Source organism: Lissotriton vulgaris, chromosome 7, assembly GCF_964263255.1.
Source record: "Lissotriton vulgaris chromosome 7, aLisVul1.2, whole genome shotgun sequence".
NCBI lineage: Eukaryota > Metazoa > Chordata > Amphibia > Caudata > Salamandridae > Lissotriton > Lissotriton vulgaris.
The window spans coordinates 311134437-311152506 of record NC_141695.1 but is presented as its reverse complement, the minus strand read 5'-3'; the positions used below and the strand labels follow the sequence as shown (position 1 = coordinate 311152506).

The window sequence follows — 18070 nt, the reverse complement described above, 5'->3', positions numbered from 1 at the left end:
AGACTTTACCCCTGCTCTACAAGAAGCTTGTCGATTTTTCCAAGAGGTCAAGAAGCTCTTCCGATCGCATGGGGTTTGGTACTCCATGCTTTTTCTAGCCAGGCTCCGTAGATAACACAAAAGGTAAAACCCACTTTTTTTTTTTGTTTAAAATTTCTTTTTTGAGAGTTTTTTTTGGTTTATTCGCACTTGGTACATCATTGTATTTTTGCTATTAATACATTTTGTCAGGTGTGCATGGGTATTCAGGCAATTTAAGCAGGTTATAGGACGACTCATACATTCTATATCTCATGCTACAGATAAGAAACAACATTGGTAGTACAAAAATTGAGCCTCAGTTAAGCTTACTTAAGGTTTAGCCACCTGACCCCTGCCATATGACTATATAGGAGAGTTTCCCTAGGGGTATAGGCTGGTGTATTGCCCCCCACTCCATTCTGGTGTACCACACTGTTTGGTGCCCGTGCATATGCTTCTATTATGTAGGAGCCTGCTCTCTGGTAATGTGGGGAAAACAAACCTATGAACTACATAAAGGGGGTGGGGGAGTCTGAAATGGGGTCCCGGGGGGCCAGCTTACTATATATACAGAATGATAAGGAACTGTTACATGGTGATGTCCATTCTTCTATGGGGGGGGGGTGGAAATCAGCAGTGTCAGACTGCGGGGGGCGGGGCATCAGGTCAAGGATAGTATCCGCTATCGGTGGTCGGGGCTCCAGCTTAGAGGGGTCCTAGTGCTCGTACAACCCGCCCTTGGATGTATCTATTGAGTTATGGCATTCGCTTCCGCCATCAGGGACAGGGGTGGAGTGTGGGACTGAGATGGGGTAGCCCCAGGTGAGTTTTCGTGCGCCGTCTCCTGTAGGAATTGGTATAGGAGTTGTGCCCATTCCATTGAGATAGGAGGTTTCCAGGTTCCTTTCACCTCTTCCTCCCTTAGTGTTGCCTCCTCTGCCGCCACCCATTTTTTGCCTGCGCCTATCCAGGCTGCCGCTGGGGGCCCTGCCGGCGCTCTCCAATACATGGCTACATCCCTCTTCGCTAGGAGCATAGCTAGGGATGCAAACCTGCACTGTACCTTCTCTGTCTTCCGCCTGCGGAAGATCTCCAATGCACAGGCCTCCCACGTGGCAATTTGTTGGAGGTGGACTGTTGCCTCAAGAGCCCAAAATACCTCCCCCCAATATGTCTGAATTACAGGACAATCCCAAAACGTGTTTGAAGTGTGCCGCGGGCGCTTGGCATCTAGGGCACGTAAATTGTGCATCTGGGTAGAAGCGGTGGAGCTTGTGGGGTGTTAAATAGGCGCGGTGTAATATATTGAATTGAATGTTTTTTTAATCGGGCATTCCGCGAAACCTTCTTTGGGTACTCTAACACCTTTACCCATTCCCGGTCCTTAAGCACGCGCCCTAACTCATCTTCCCATTTTTGGGGGAGGGTTAATAACTGGGTTGTGGTCAGTTCTCGGATTGCTTTGTAATGCCAAGTGACTAAGTGCCTGCCCCTGCCCATACGAAGGATAGTGTGAAGTACTGGGTGTGTCGGAGGTTCCCCGTCAGTGAGATCCCAACATTGTCGTGCACTATCTATCTACTGTCTATGTACCAGGAATTGTCCTGGGGGGAGGTCATGGTCGTTTTGCATTGGGGCATATATCTTCAACTGTCCTTCCTCCAATAATGCTTCCACTTCCGTCACCTCACTCTCTGTCCATATCCGGAGAGCCCCGGATGTGTAGGTATCGGGGTGCCACCGCGCTCCAGCCAAGCACCTGAGCACCTGGGGTCCCATGCTGATCTCCAGGGGAGCAAGGTGAGGGCTGAGAGGAAAAAATCGTCGATTTCTCCCAATGGACTCTGAGCCCGGATACCCCCGCAAAGTTCTCCAGTATTGTCCATATGGGCGAAAGATCTCTTGTGATGTTCCACACGTAAATTAAGAGATCGTCGGCATATACCGATACAAAATGCATCGTGTCCGCTACCAGGATACCCCAGGCGCCCCCCTCCTGTCGCAAGCAAACGGCCAGTGGTTCCACTGCCAGAGCAAACAGCAGGGGGGACCGGGGGCACCCCTGTCTCGTTCCCCGCTCCACCCCAAGTGGGGATGAAATGCACTTTCCCACCCTTAGCTGGGTAGTGAGGCCTTTGTAGAGACGTTTTGTATATGCCAATAGGGTCGGGCCGTCTTGCACCTTGCGGAGGGTAGCGAAAAAGTATGGCCATAAGAGTGTATCGAAGGCCTTTTCCAGGTCTAGGATTAAGCAGGCTGCCCTAGGGAAATATTCCAGCGCTCTGTCTTGTATGTGGAAGAGCCTTCATATGTTCAGCGACACATTACGTCCAGGGAGAAAACCATTTTGGTTTGGGTGGATCAGCAGTGGGAGAACTTGGATATATCGATCCGCCAATATTTTTCCTAATATTTTAACAATCAGCATTGAGTAGTGTTATAGGCCTGTATGAGGACGGCAGCGTAGGGTCCCTGTTTGGTTTGAGGAAGGTTACTAGGGTGGATTCCCTGAGAGAACTGGGGAGTTTGCATCGGTTTAATGCATCGTCATACATAGATACAAGGTGTGGGGATAACTGTCCCCAAAAGGTGGTATAATATTCGAGGGGAAGGCCATCCATTTGTGGTGCTTTTTGTCGCACCAGTGCTCTGATGGCGTGGGTGACGTCTGGGGATTTTATCTTCATATCTATTGCCTTTCCTTCTGCCAGTGGGATACTGGGCAGGGGTAAGGAGTGAAGAAATTGGGTTAGTGCCAGGTGTGATGGCAGTGGTGGGGCCCGATAAATGGTTGTGTAATAGTCGCAGAAGATGCGCAGAATATCCCCCTGTGATTGCCTGAGAGCACCAGTCTTGTCCTGCAATGTCGTGATTGGTGGCATGTCCGTGGCTCGTTTTTATAGCCAGGCTAAAAGTGTGCCTGCCCTATTCCCCTCACTATGAACTCTGGCAGCGTACTTTCTAAAATTGTATTTACGAAGGTGCGCCATAGCTTCCGTATAGACTGTTTTTGCTGCTGCCACCTGTTCGGGAGTTGCGTTCCCTTTATCTAGCTGCTTCGCCAGGTCCGCCAGGCTCGTTTCTGCTGTTTGATCGCTCCAGCACTTGTCTCACCCCTATGTGTTGGATGCAGTGGCATCGTGCTTCGACCTTGAATGCATCCCATTCTATTGACCTGGATGATGCTGTATTTGTGTTTAGTGTGAATTATTCCTGGATATGTGTGCCATGTGTGTGACAAAAAGCCTGATCTGTGAAGCATTCCCAGGGTAACTTCAATGTGGGTATTGGGGGGCGCGGTGGCCGCCATCTAAGGGTCACCGCATGTGCATCGTGGTCAGATAGCACCCTGCCTAGGTAATCAGTGTGCTGTATTTGGGGAAGTAGTATTGCGGAGCATAGAAATCGGTCGAGTCGTACCCTGAGATTGTGTGGGGCGGAGTAGAATGAGTATAGTTTAGCGTTGGGATTTTTGTCTCGCCAGGCATCTACCACTGACCATTGGGTAAACCATTGTTTAAACTGCTTTGCCTGTTTCGGTGCAGGTGAACATGCCGGAGGGGGGTGAGACTTATCCAGGCCGATGTCTAGGGCACAATTGTAGTCTCCTCCCAATAACCACGGCATTGTTGTGTAGTGTGCTGGTACCCCTGTGAGGCGGGTCCAGTACTGCTCTTGCTCTATATTAGGGCCTATCAGTAGATCCCTGCCCTCGAGCTGGCCCGCTATCAGGGATGATCTACCCTCTTTATCTACCAACTCAGACTGTTCTCGAAATGGGAGCCAAGGCCTGATCCAGATCAGGGTTCCCGTGGCAAATGCAGAATATGTTGTGGCACAGATGATCCCTTGCCATTTCTTACGTATGCGATCCACCTCTGTGCCAGTTAGGTGTGTCTCCTGGAGGAGCACTAACTGGGCTTGCTGTCTCTTCATATATGCATAAATTGCATATCGTTTGCTTGCCGTATGCATACCCCTGACATTTAATGTTACCACTTTTAGGTCCGTAGTAGGGACCCTACCTGTCATATCTCTTGTTATCAGGGTTATGTCTCAAACAATGCGCCATCTCCCGCCCCTCCCGCATCCCACCGCCTCCCCGACGTCCACCCCCTCCAACCAAACCATCACTCTGTGAATCATGTGCTCGTTCCCCCTGGTGTGTGGAAGGGTAATGCAACTGGGAGTGAATACTGTAACTTAACGGGAAACCATCCCAACTAAGAAACACCTATCCCTCGGGGCGATACGTCCAAACTGCACTACATGTGCTAACTCTAGTTCGTTATGTGGGGGAAGTGGTCTTTGGCTTCGCAGCAGCAGCCACCTGGTCGTTGTCTATATTAAGTAGGTGCACAACTATGTCCCAATCAATCCACCCCATGTGGTGTAGCCTGATGCTAGGGGGTGATTGTCCAGTTATCCAGGCTCTGGGTTTGACCACCATCCTTATCCTTATGTCGTGGCTCCCCTCAAGCGTAGCAGGCTCGGGGGTCATCCAATGCCATAGCCTGACGTGTCGGATTGAGAGCACCAGAACAACGTGGCTTCCGCCGGCCCGGAGGATGCGGATTAACCGCAATCATAATGAGCCCCTTAGTTAGGTCCCAACCTTTGGTGTCTTCTAAAAAGAACTGAAGACTCGACATTCAAAAGACCCCGCCTCAGCCACGCCACAGTATTATGTCCAGTTCTTGAGCCCTCCACATGGCTGCCTGTCATAATTAAGGATGTTCCAAGCTTTTCTCAGGTGCTGATCTGCAGCTGTCATTCTAGGGTGACCTACTCCACGGCAGACAAGGCCTACATGGTCTCAGAAACACCTGCAACTCAATAGCTCTCCAGGTCATTTTACTTCATTGGGGTTCACTAACTCACATAACAAAAATATTGGCTTCGCCAGCAGTAAATCTATACTCTATGCAATATAGTGATAGGTGACGCAATCGGTATGACATTTCTAGTAGGTTTATATTGGTTACTTATATCATAGCCTTTTACTCCTTGTACAACTCTACTGTATGCATATGAATATATGAAAGAGTGTCTTTATCAAAGTATTTTCACATACATGAGCTGAAACACTCCATAAAAGATTGCCAGGTGGTTCGCTACAGCTTGTCTACACCATCCCTGGACGTGGTCTTAGTCTACAGTGTATCTTGATAGAGGTTACGCTAGCAGTTTTTTCATTTCCCTTGAGGAAACAGTTTATCAAAATACAGACTCCTGAGCAAACGTGCACAAGGCAAGACACCTTGGTCTGGGTGAAAAAGAAGTATAGAATTTACCAAAATATGTAGGTTACCCGGGAAGGGGGACTGGGGAGAGAAACATGAACAAGCATTATTTTATTGTCCTTCCTAGGTTTCCAGCAATACTGTTCAATATTGACGGTGTTGAATTTGTAACACGCGAGATACTCCTGCTTATGGTATGGCTAAGTTTCAATCAAAAAAAGAAATAAATACATTTATTTAAAAAAATAAAAAAATAAGTATAGAAAACCCCAAAAAGTATGGCAGTTCGTAAAAAGACTGCCTATGGAAGTCCAGTTTAAATAAAAGCATGAGATTTTTCTCAGCTAAAAAACGTGAACTATTATTTCCATGTTGCATGCAAGCATACTGAATTTTCAGTGAAACCATATAGTACATTAAACAGAACTTGCTAAATTTTCTTGTCTTGCTCATTCAGGATTTACTATGCCTGTTATAAAATGCTGGCTCTGCAAAGTCCTTATTTCCAGAGTAGTTCTGCATGTGATCCTAACACTTTTCAAACAAAATTTCATAAATCCTCTCTCTGGAGGCTTTCAGGATTAAGCAAGTGGAATAAACAGACTTCGGAGAGCAAGCGAGCATGGATACATTCATCCAACATCAGAGTTATAGGAATCACACAGACAAGAAAACTGCTACACTTCTGCTGCAATCACAGTATGGAATTATTCAGCTAAGGCGGGGGATGTTCAGTCGGTTCCTAGATAGTGCCAAATCATTACTCCTAAAAACTCCAAGTTTAATCAAGCATTTGCACTGCAACAGGTCTCGTATTTACGAGAGTTTGAGCTTACAGCTTAAACTCTCGCAAATTCGAGACCTATGGCATTGCAAATATTGTTTTTGTTGTTAATGCCCCCATGCCGCACTTTCACGTGCATGAAGACCATACCCCTTTCTTTAAAAAAGCTGTGCCAAACAAAAAGTGCGTGGCTGGTATTAAAGTGAAACCGAAGCATAGAGCTTTTAAAAAAAAAAAAAATAGCCATCTGTTCGTCAAACTAATGCTTTTTTTGTGAAAGCCCCCATGCTGCAGTCAGCTGCGGCCCGTGGAGGGACTTCCGTGGGGCAGAAAGGTGGGGTGGGGGAGGGGCATGGTGGGGATGCTAAAATATGGATAATTGGAGTAAGTAAACAATTTAATAAATAAAACGAATTTCGTAGCGCCCTGCATCGCAAAATGCTGTATGTTTTAACCCTCCACCCTGCCCCTCCCCCACCCCGCCTTTCTCCCCATGGAACTCCCTCCACGGGCCGCGGCTGGCTGCAGTATCACTTTAATAGCGGCTGCGCACCTTTCCTTCGACACAGCTCTTCTAAAGAAGGGGGTGCGGCCTTCATGCACATGAAAGTGCGGCATGGAGGCTTTAACAACAACAACAAATATTTGCAATGCCATAGGTCTCGAATTTGAAAGAGTTTAAGCTAAGCTATTAACGTTTACAATGCCAGTAGCTCAAACTCTTATAAATGTAAGACCAACGGCATTACAAAGTAGCAGCCGCCATTGTCCCAGTTGCTTGGAAAGTGAAAGCGCGCATGGCACGCTGAATGTAAGGATAGCATGTCGTGCATGCAGTAGGGCAAAACCCATTAAAGAAAACAGTGCTTATAGACGAATTAAAACATACGGTGTCGCAACAGAAGTGGAAGGGCCAGTCGCCATGGGATGTCTCAAAAGAAGACAAGGCAATACTAAGGAGGGACTAACAAGGCAATTAAGGAATCAGGAGCCAGCATTTACAAAAGGACTACGACACAAGCCACTGAAAAATATGGGTGGAGAGTGAGCGGTGCTTCAAATCCCTAACTCAATACAGCATGGCTTGCAGAGCAGCGCATGCGCTGCCCAGGCTCGACCTAAAAATAAAAAGAAAACCAGCTTATGATCGTTCTTTGAAAATGAATGAAGAGTTTGGGACTCAATCCCTCTTGAGCAGCACTACAGGCTCACTCAAGCATCTCGAAACTAGAAGACTCTCACCTGGAGTTGGACCAAGACCTGAGGGAATCGATACGGGGGCTCAAGATTACTAAGGCCAAAAATGAGGACATTGAGGGCTGCTCTTAGCGTAAAATGAGAGAATTTTTGGAGTGCCTGAATCTGCTGGAAGATCCAACATGGAAATATTCATCACAACTCTTCTGGGAACACCGTTTAATCTCAGACGCTTCTCAGAGGCCTTCATTGCGGAAGAAGCGCACCCCGCACTCACTCCCAAACCTAAACCTGGTTAGAAAATCACAGACAATCACGCCCTGAGACCATGATTGGACTCTACGGTTCAATAGAGATAAAATAAAAGGGCTCCAAATACCCTTTTATCCAGACTTTACCCCTGCTCTACAAGAAGCTTGTCGCTTTTTCCAAGAGGTCAAGAAGCTCTTCCGATCGCATGGGGTTTGGTACTCCATGCTTTTTCTAGTCAGGCTCCGTACTTAACACAGAGGTAAAATCCACTTTTTTTTGTTTAAAAATTTCTTTATTTAGAGTTTTGTGATTTTTTTTTGGTTCATTCGCACTTGGTACATCATTGTATTTTTGCTATTAATACATTTTGTCAGGTGTACATGGGTATTCAGGCAATTTAAGCACATTATGCAGCGACTCATACATTATATATCTCATGGTACAGGTAGGAAACAACATCGGTAGTACAAAAATTGAGACTCAGTTAAGCTTACTTAAGGTTTAGCCACTTGACCCCTGCCGTATGACTATATAGGAGAGTTTCCCTAGGGGTATAGGCTGGTGTATTGCCCCCCACCCCATTCTGGTGTACCACACTGATTGGTGCCCGTGCATATGCTTCGATTATGTAAGAGCCTGCTCTCTGGTAATGGGGGGAAAACATAAACCTATGAACTACATAAAGTGGGTATGGGAGTCTGGAGTGAGGTCCCGGGGGGGCAGCTGACTATATATACAGAATGATAAGTAACTGTTACATGGTGGTGTCTATTCTTCTGTGGGAGTGGTCAGACTGCGGGGGCGGGGCATCAGGTCATGGATAGTATCCTCTATCGGCGGTCGGGGCTCCAGCTTAGAGGGGTCCTAATGCTCGCACAACCCGCCCTTGGATGTATCTATTGAGTTATGGCATTCGCTTGCGCCATCGGGGACAGGGGTGGAGTGTGGGACTGAGATGGGGTAGACCCAGGTGAGTTTTCGTGCGCTGTTTCCTGTAGGAATTGGTATAGGAGTTGTGCCCATTCCATTGAGATAGGATGTTTCCGGGTCCCATTCACCTCTTCCTCCCTTAGTGTTGCCTCCTCTGCCGCAACCCATTTTTTGACTGCGCCTATCCAGGCTGCCGCTGGGGGCCCTGCCGGCGCTCTCCAATACATGGCTACACCCCTCTTCGCTAGGAGCATAGCTAGGGATGCAACCCTGCACTGTACCTTCTCTGTCTTCCGCCTGTGGAAGATTCCCAATGCACAGGCCTCCCACGTGGCAATTTGTTGGAGGTGGACTGTTGCCTCCAGAGCCCGAAATACCTCCCCCCAATATGGCTGTATTACAGGACAATCCTAAAACGTGTTTGAAGTGCGCCGCGGGAGCTTGGCATCTAGGGCACGTAAATTGTGCATCTGGGTAGAAGCGGTGGAGCTTGTGGGGTGTTAATATACGCGGTGTAATATTTTGAATTGAATGTTTTTTAATCTGGCATTCCTCGAAACCTTCTTTGGGTACTCTAAGACCTTTACCCATTCCCGGTCGTTAAGCACGCGCCCTAACTCATCTTCCCATTTTTGGGGGAGGATTAATAACGGGCTTGTGGTCAGGTCTCTGATTGCTTTGTAATGCCAAGTGACTAAGTGCCTGCCCCTGCCCATACGAAGGATGGTGTGAAGTACTGGGTGTTTCGGAGGTTCCACGTCGATGAGATCCCAACATTGTCGTGCACTATGTATCAACTGTCTGTGTACCAGGAATTGTCCGGGGGGAGGTCATAGTCGTTTTGCATTTGGCCATATTTCTTCAACTGTCCTTCTTCGAATACTGCCTCCACTTCCGTCACCTCACTCTCTGTCCATATCCGGAGAGCCCCGGATGTGTAGGTATCGGGGTGCCACCGCGCTCCAACCAAGCACCTGGGGTCCCATTCTGATCTCCAGGGGAGCAAGGTGAGGGCTGAGAGGACAAAATCGTCGATTTCTCCCAATTGACACTGAGCACGGATACCCCCGCAAAGTTCTCCAGTATTGTCCATATGGGCGTAAGGTCTTTTGTGATGTCCCGCACGTAAATTAAGAGATCGTCGGCGTATAGCGATACACAATGCATCGTGTCCGCTACCGGGATACCCCAGGTGTCCCCCTCCTGTCGCAAGCAAACGGCCAGTGGTTCCACTGCCAGAGCAAACAGCAGGGGAGACAGGGGGCACCCCTGTCTCGTCCCCCGCTCCACCCCAAGTGGGGATGAAATGTACTTCCCACCCTTACCAGAGTAGTGAGGCCTCTGAATATGCCAGTAGGGTCGGGCCGACTTGCACCTTGCGGAGGGTAGCAAATAAGTATGGCCATAAGAGTGTATCGAAGGCCTTTTCCAGGTCTAGGATTAAGCAGGCTGCCCTAGGGAAATATTCCTGCGCTCTGTCTTGTATGTGGAAGAGCCTTCGTATGTTCAGCGACACATTACGTTCAGGGAGAAAACCATTTTGGTTTGTGTGGATCAGCTGTGGGAGAAGTTGGATATAGCGATCCGCCAATATTTTTCCTAATATTTTACAATCTGCATTGAGTAGTGTATTAGGCCTGTATGAGGACGGCAGCGTAGGCTCCCTGTTTGGTTTGAGGAAGGTTACTAGGGTGGATTCCCTGAGAGAATTGGGGAGTTTGCGTTGGTTTAATGCATCGTCATACATCGATACGAGGTGTGGGGATAACTGTCCCCGAAAGGTGGTATAATATTCGAGGGGAAAGCCATCCATTCCTGGTGCTTTTTGTCGTGCCAGTACTCTGATGTCGTGGGTGATGTCTGAGGATTTTATCTTCATATCTATTGCCTTTCCTTCTGCCGGTGGGATACTGGGCAGGGGTTAGGAGTGAAGAAATTGGGTTAGTGCCAGGTGTGACGGCTGTGGTGGGGCCCGATAAATGTTCGTGTAATAGTCGTAGAAGATGCACAGAATATCCCCCTGTGATTGCCTGAGAGCACCAGTCTTGTCCTGCAATGTTGTGATTGGTGGCATGTCCGTGGCTTGTTTTTATAGCCAGGTTGTGTGCCTGCCCTATTCCCCTCGCGATAAACTCGGGCAGCGTACTTTCTAAAATTGTATTTACAAAGGTCGCCCATGGCTTCAGCATAGATGGTTTTTGCTGCTGCCACCTGTTCGGGAGTTGCGTCCCCTTTATCTAGCTGCTTCGTCAGGTCACCAGGCTCGTTTCTGCTGATTGAAGTGATCGCTCCAGCACTTGTCTCACCCCTACTATGTGTTGGATGCAGTGGCCTCTTGCTTTGACCTTGAATGCATCCCATTCTATTGACCTGGATGATGCTGTATTTGCGTTAAGTGTGAAGTATTCCTGGATATGTGTGCCATGGGTGTGACAAAAAGCCTGATCCGTGAGGCATTCCCGGGGTAACTTCCATGTGGGTATTGGGGGCGCGGTGGCCGCCATCTAAGGGTCACAGCATGTGCATCGTGGTCCGATAGCGGAGTAGAATGACTATAGTTTAGCGTTGGGATTTTTATCTCACTAGGCATCTACCAGTGACCATTGGGTAACCCATTGTTTAAACTGCTCTGCCTGTTTCTGTGCAGGTGAACGTGCCGGCGGGGGTGCGACCTATCCGGGCCGATGTCTAGGACACATTTGTAGTCTCCTCCCAATAACCATGGCATTGTTGTGTAGTGTGCTAGTACCCCTGTGAGGCGGGTCCAGTACTGCTCTTGCTCTATATTAGGGGCATAGATGCTGCCTATCAGTAGATCCCTGCCCTCGAGCTGGCCCGCTATCAGGGAGTATCGCCCCCCTCTTTATCTACCAACCTAGACTGTTCTCGAAATCGGAGCCCAGGCCTGATCCAGATCAGGGTTCTCCTGGGAAATGCAGAATATGTTGTAGCACAGATGATCCCTCGCCATTTCTTACGTATGCAATCCACCTCTGTCCCAGTTAGGTGCGTCTCCTGGAGGAGCACTATCTGGGTTTGCGGTCTTTTCATATATGCATAAATCGCATATCGTTTGCTTGCCGTATGCATGCCCCTGACATTTAATGTTACCACTTTTAGGTCCTTAGTAGGGACCCTACCGGTCATATCTCTTGTTATCGGGGTTATGTCTCAAACAATGAGCCATCTCCCCCCCTCCTGCATCCCACCGCCACCCCGACGTCCACCCCCTCCAACCATACCATCAGTCTGTGAATCATGTGCTCATTCCTCCGGGTGTGTGGAAGGGTAATGCAACTAGGAGTGAATACTGTAACTTAATGGGAAACCATCCCAACTATGATGGACCTATCCCTCGGGGCGATACTTCCAAACTGCACAACATGTGTTAACTCTAGTTCGTTATGTGGGGGGGAAGTGGTCTTTGGCTTCCACCCGCCGCCATCGCAGCAGCCGCCTGGTCGTTGACTAGATCAAGTAGGTGCCCAACTATGTCCCAATCAATCCACCCCATGTGGTGTAGCCTGACGCTAGGGGGTGATTGTCCAGTTATCCAGGCTCCGGGTTTGGCCACCATCCTTGCGTCGTGGCTCCCCTCAAGCTGGGGGCATAGCAGGCTCTGGGGTCATCCAATGCCATAGTCTGACGTGTCGGATTGAGAGCGTCAGAAGAAAGCATCTGCCGCGTGGGGGGTCACCAGCGGTGGAGCCACAGAGTCGTCCCTGAGAGTATGTCCATCGCTACTCTCTTCTTCTGATGTGAAGATGTGTGGACCACGTTCGCCATCCGAGCTCTCTCCTGGGAGTCCCACCTATGCAGCCGCCTGCAGGGCCTTCCGGCGTTCTGCGATGATTTGCCGAGATCGAAGAGTTCTTGGTGGAGGAGACTGACCGCATGCATAGCTGGGTGACTGACCTTTTTCTGCTGTCGATGTTGGCGGCCTGAGGACCGACTGGCCGGTGTCCAACCACGGTTGTTCTCAGTCGTCAGGTGTTGTTCAATCCATTCACTGGCCACCGCTGGGTGCGAGAAAAAATGTGTGGTTCCGTCATGGATAATCTTCAGACGGGCTGGGAATAGGAGTGCATATTGGACATTTTTCTGCCGCAGGGTTTGCTTGACCCCTAAGAAGGTGGACCTCTGCACTGCCCTGGAATAGTCCGGGAATAATATAACCTGTTTGTCCTCCACACGGAGTGCACCCTTTTCCCTTGCGGCTCAGAGGATAGTGTCCCTGTCCTGATAGTGGAGCAACTTCAAAAGGAAAGACCTCAGGGGGAATCCCGTTGCTGGTCTATGAGACGGCACACGGTGTGCCCGCTCTATGGAGAAAAATGGGGTTGGTAAAACCCACTTCTTATTGCAACTTGCCTCTGCCTTAGAATTCCTCTAGCATCACATCACTACTGGTCCAGCCAGATCATCTGATCCCCCAATGCTGCCCTCTCATGTGTCTGGGAATGATGTGATACCCCGGTGGGATCTCAACGGCTGGCTACCTTGCCCACTCAGTGGATCGGCGACGCGAGGACTACTGAGAATTGCATAAAAAAAGTCTATCCAACAGTATCTCTTGGAGCTATCCTATGCTCTTAAGGCACCCCACTCTGCTTAGAGCTGATAACTTGCCCTGGGGTTTTGTGCTTCCTTTGCTATGTGCTCACTCTTTCTTATATTGTTCCTCCTTTCCTTTTTACCCACTTTGGTAGCCATGTTGGGGATTTTGCCGGTGTTTGGGTCTGGCAGGGTAGGTGGAGGGGATTGCTTCTTCTTTCGTATTTTGTCCACGTTTTTCTTATGTTTCTGCATTCACTCATATGTTCGTGCGTATACTCTTGGCTATGCATGGTACACTTGCTTTGTCGGGATAAAGTCTTTACTTTGTAAAGCAGGTCTCCACCAGTCTCACATGTAGATGCCCAACTTCCCAACCTGGAATGTGCAGGGTATTAAGAGCCCCCGTAAGGCTACCTGCATCAACACAAAATGAATGTAACCTTACTTTAGGAGAGCCACTCTTCCTCTTAGCACTTCAGCGTTTCCTTCCTCTTAGAACATGCACTGTTACTTCTCTTCCTTTACACTTACTCCAGAAGGGTGGCCATACAGATTCGAAAATCTGTCAATTTCTCATTATTGTAACAGATCAAAGACTGTGGGTCATTGGATGCTATCGCCGGCATACTGGATGGTAATAGTGTCTTGCTGAATAACATTTATGGACCAAACGTCAATAACCCTATGTTCTTTGAGGAGGTTATGCAGTTATGCTCTAAATATCGTGAGTGGCCCACTGCTTTGGGCGGCGACTTTTATCTCTCCTTTCTCACGGTTTACAACAGGTCACCAGAAGTCATGCGCCAGTCTGGTTTTCACCCAAATTATGAAGGTCCATGCCATGAAAGATGTATGTAGGGCGCTTCACTCAAACAAAGCGGAGTACACCTTCCACTCTCTGCTGCACAACACGTCATCTCGCCTCAACATGTGGTTGCTATCGGCTGCGCCTATGCATAGAGTGAGTAGCGGTGATATTCTTCCATGCACCTTATCGGAAAACTCACCAGTTAAACTGTCTCTCACGATTCACCACTGCTTCGCAGTCTTTTAACGTGGCAGCTCCACGGTACCAGTAGCGGGATGCAGTATTTTGAGACGAAGTTGGTAGTGCTATTGCTGAGTATTTTGAACTGAACTTAAAGACTGTTTGGGATACCCCTACGCTTTGGGAGGCCTTCAAGGCTTATATTCGGGGCATCTGTACATCCAAGAGTGCTGGAGTTCTAAAGTCAATCCACACCCGCCTCACACAGCTGGAAGGGTCCCAGCTTAAATCGCTTTGAAACGTATTACTTTGTCATTAAGGACACGTCCCTACTTGCGCAGCTGTATAAGACACTTTTAGAATATGAGGCAGAGTGGGAGGTGCTGTATTTGGGTTGAGACACCTGTGATTGGGCCTTTGGTGAGTGACACACGCTGGGAAGAACTTAGGTTTGGATTACTGGTCACAAGCGCGGGTACACAGGTATGTCCGCTATCAAATGAGCGGATGGCAGCGTCTCTACCGACCCCCGTTCTATACTGAATGAGTTTCAGTCATATTATGCATGCTTTTATACTTGTAAGCCTTGTAGGGCTTACTCAGAAACATCATCATATTGCAATCAGATAGCATTGGCCTGACTCGAAGGTGAAGCAAGGGAACTCCTGCACTCTCCTGTAATGCTTACAGATGTTACGAGTGATATAACTGCTCTTCCGTGAGGCAAAAAAACCTTGCGCCAATGGCCTTCCGGCACATTTTTATACAACATTCAAAGCCTAATAAAGATCCTACATCATACAAGCCTACAAGCATTTATCGTTATTTAATGTAGATAATAAGATCTTTGCCAAGATTCTTGCTCAAAGGCTACAGCCTTTAATGTAGTTCCTTGTATTGCTGGATCAGTCTGGCTTCATTCAGCAACATTCCACCTCCTTCAGTCTTTGCACATTGATGACTGGTAACCTGCAGCTCTCATCTGTTCTGCTTGATGCTGAGAAAGCTTTTGACTCTTTGGATTGCGGCTTTATGCTTGAGGTTGGCTTGGCATTGGTAAATATTTTTTGTTGCTTATAACTGTTCTATATACTGCCCCAGGGCCAGGGTGGGTGTAAATGTGTTCTATTCCGCTGCCTTTGATGTTGGAAGAGGCACACACCAAGGGTGCCCGCACTCTCCTTTAAGTTTTCAATTCAACTGGGGAGTCCCGGGCCTGCCATGTTTGGGAATTTTACTCACATCATGGGCTCTGTCTAGGCAGTCACTATCTCAGCTGTTCACTATACGCTGAATACATTATTCTATATGCTCAGCAACCAGACTCTAACCTCACCCCCATTCTCCGTAAGGTTGTCTGTTTTGGTAGATATTTAAATTACTAATCAACTGGTCTAAGCCAGAGATTTTTCTCCTTACGATGAATGCCTGCCCCTTCTCTTGAGTATCCTCTGAACCAGAGTCCTGCTGGTTGGTATTCATTATCTCAGGACCTGGGTCTTCTGTGAGCAGGATGAGTTGATTCGTAGTCATTTTGACACCACTCTGGGCATGCTGTCTGTGTCACCTAATCACTGGATACACTTGCCACTATCACTTTTGGGTAGAATGTCGTTGATTAAGATGGTAGAGCTCCCTAAGTTTCTCTATCTGTTTTTTTTTACATTCCTGTCCGTCTCCAACTGCACTTTTTTGCTCAGTTGAATCATGCCCATTCGTGTTCAATTTGGCGAGGTGGTCGGCCCAGAATTCAATGGGAGATTCTTACACGTTTGCTTCACGCTGGTGGCCTTGCTCGGCCAGATTTCCACACTTACTACCTGGTGACACAAGCTCATTATTTAACCTTTTCGATGCGTCGGACGGTGGGTGTGTTTGTGGGACAGCCGGGGGCTGTCGGATCAGCGCATGTGTCGGATTCAGCTGCATCCCGGCGGAATGTCCGCCGCAGCGAAAAGGTTAAAATACTGGATCGTACCACATACCACACCAACACATGTCAACGGTGGAGTGGGCTATAGCTCGGATGCACTCGTTGGGTCGCGACTGTGTACTGCATGACAGGATGTTGATGTTCTCGCCTCCACTGTCCGTACCTGGTGGGACATTGTAGGCGGCTTGCAATAATCGCTTCCATACTCCCCCTTGTAGAAAACCCTATGTTACCTCCCATGCGCGAGAGAGCCGTAAAGAGTCTGCCTCGTCAGAAAGGTCTACTTACCATGGGTGATATTTTATAGATAACATGTTCATTTCGCAGCACGCCTTCTACACCAGACCGATCATGACTCCTCCATCACCGTTTTGTTACCCAAGATTGTGTTCTTCAGCACTGGTGACGATTTCTACTTTCCCTACCACACTGTCCGAGACAACTCTTCTCACAGCTTACATCGAAAGGGTGGAACTGGGACTCTATCTCACTGCCAGGATGGACGCACTCCCTGAGGCCAGGGGCCGGTGGAAGGCCTCATTGAGCTACTTGCTTCCCGATAAGACCTGGGCACACTATTGCTCCCAAGTTAATAAAACTCCTTTCAATTACAAACATAAGCGGATACATTTTAAATTCTTCCATCAATACTATTACACAGAGGCTAGAATCACACAGTTCAGTAACACCGCCACTAGTAAATGCTTCAGGTTTGGGCTGGTAGACGCAGACATTTTGCACACAGTGCAGCTCTGCCCCAGTCTCACTTAATTCTGGGATGATATCTTTCAATCTTTATCTGAAATTCTCAACATCTTTCTCCATCTCTTTAGGTTACTCTGCTGGGTGACACGTCAGCATTACCCACCTCTTGCAGGCACCTTGCTTCTAATCTATTTGTGTCAGCAAAGTGATGTATTGCAAGGATTTGGTTGCAAAGTACAGTACACCTACGTTCACATTGGTTCTAAGATGCAGCTTGCTGCTAAGCCCTAGTAGATCAATATGCTGATATTGTACACCCTTCCTACCTTCCCTTACACATATGGGCACCTTTCAGGCTTTCTTACTTCGCACCACTGACCCCTCTTCGCAACCGGAGAGTACCGTAGTATCGTCACATTGAGTCACCCCAACGATTATTCCTTTTCTACCGTCCTTCCTGCCTATGCAATTTTACTCAATGCGCTGTATTCTACTGTATCCCACTTGTGTATGCTGGCTTTTAGCACTTACCATGCCTTGTACTGCATAAAATGTAATTAAAAAAAATAATATTAAAAAAAGATCCGTTCAGATTGATAGGATATTCTGTTAAAACGCACAACTTCTGCCACCTCTTCCATAAAACGTATCTACGGTTCACTTTGGGTTTCCTCTTCGCTGACTTATTAGTAACTCCATTACCAATATAGAAATAAATCTAGACTACGCCATCCGTGGGAGAGTATCCACGCTGCTCCTTTAGATGAGTGATTAATGTTAAACTTTTTCCATTGAAAACGTCACCTGGGCTGCCTCATAATACTGATGCAGTGAATGTGGACTTGATGAACCACCAGCAATGCCCAGCAGAAGAGTTTTTCTGAGGGCTCCCCTATTCCTAGACGTATCCTAGTAATGCAATGGGTGCTGCCTCCCACCCCATGTTTACATCCTCTCTCCCAATGAAGACATCTCCGTAACCAGACCTAGAGATAGACACCTATATCTACAGTCCCGTGCAGGGCTAAGCAGCACCCACCCCTTGCTATGAAGCCCTATACAGACCCAAAGACAGTTTGAAAAGAAATAAAGGATGGAAGTCAAAGAAGTATTGACAACGCAAGTGTGGATGGGAATTAAATAACCATTATGTACCTCTGTCTGTAGCACATTGGGCAGAAAGAAAAACACGATGCCAAATCTGATCTTTGTGTGCATTGCACTCACAGGATCAGTCTGTGTTGTTATGATTTCTTTATCAAAGGTTCCATCCCTTTGGGCCTAAAAATAGAGGGCCTGTGGCCTGCAAGAATTCACCACAGCCCAGGTGTATAGACTGATAGATATGGCCCATCTGTCCAAAGACGGGTAGGGCTCCCAAGTACAGGTAAAGGAATCCCTCACGCAAGCCTGCAGGCCCCCTCACTAGACCTACAGGCAGGCTCACCCAAGTCTACACG

General features: G+C 48.0%; 2 protein-coding genes across 2 annotated transcripts in view; one reads left to right on the top strand and one right to left on the bottom strand.

The window, feature by feature from the left end:
- NOSIP (nitric oxide synthase interacting protein) overlaps nt 1-18070 on the top strand; it is a 415999-nt gene that overhangs the window by 207924 nt on the left and 190005 nt on the right. The gene's annotated exons all lie outside the window — the stretch shown is intronic.
- PRRG2 (proline rich and Gla domain 2) overlaps nt 1-18070 on the bottom strand; it is a 231254-nt gene that overhangs the window by 211725 nt on the left and 1459 nt on the right. The window lies entirely within an intron of this gene.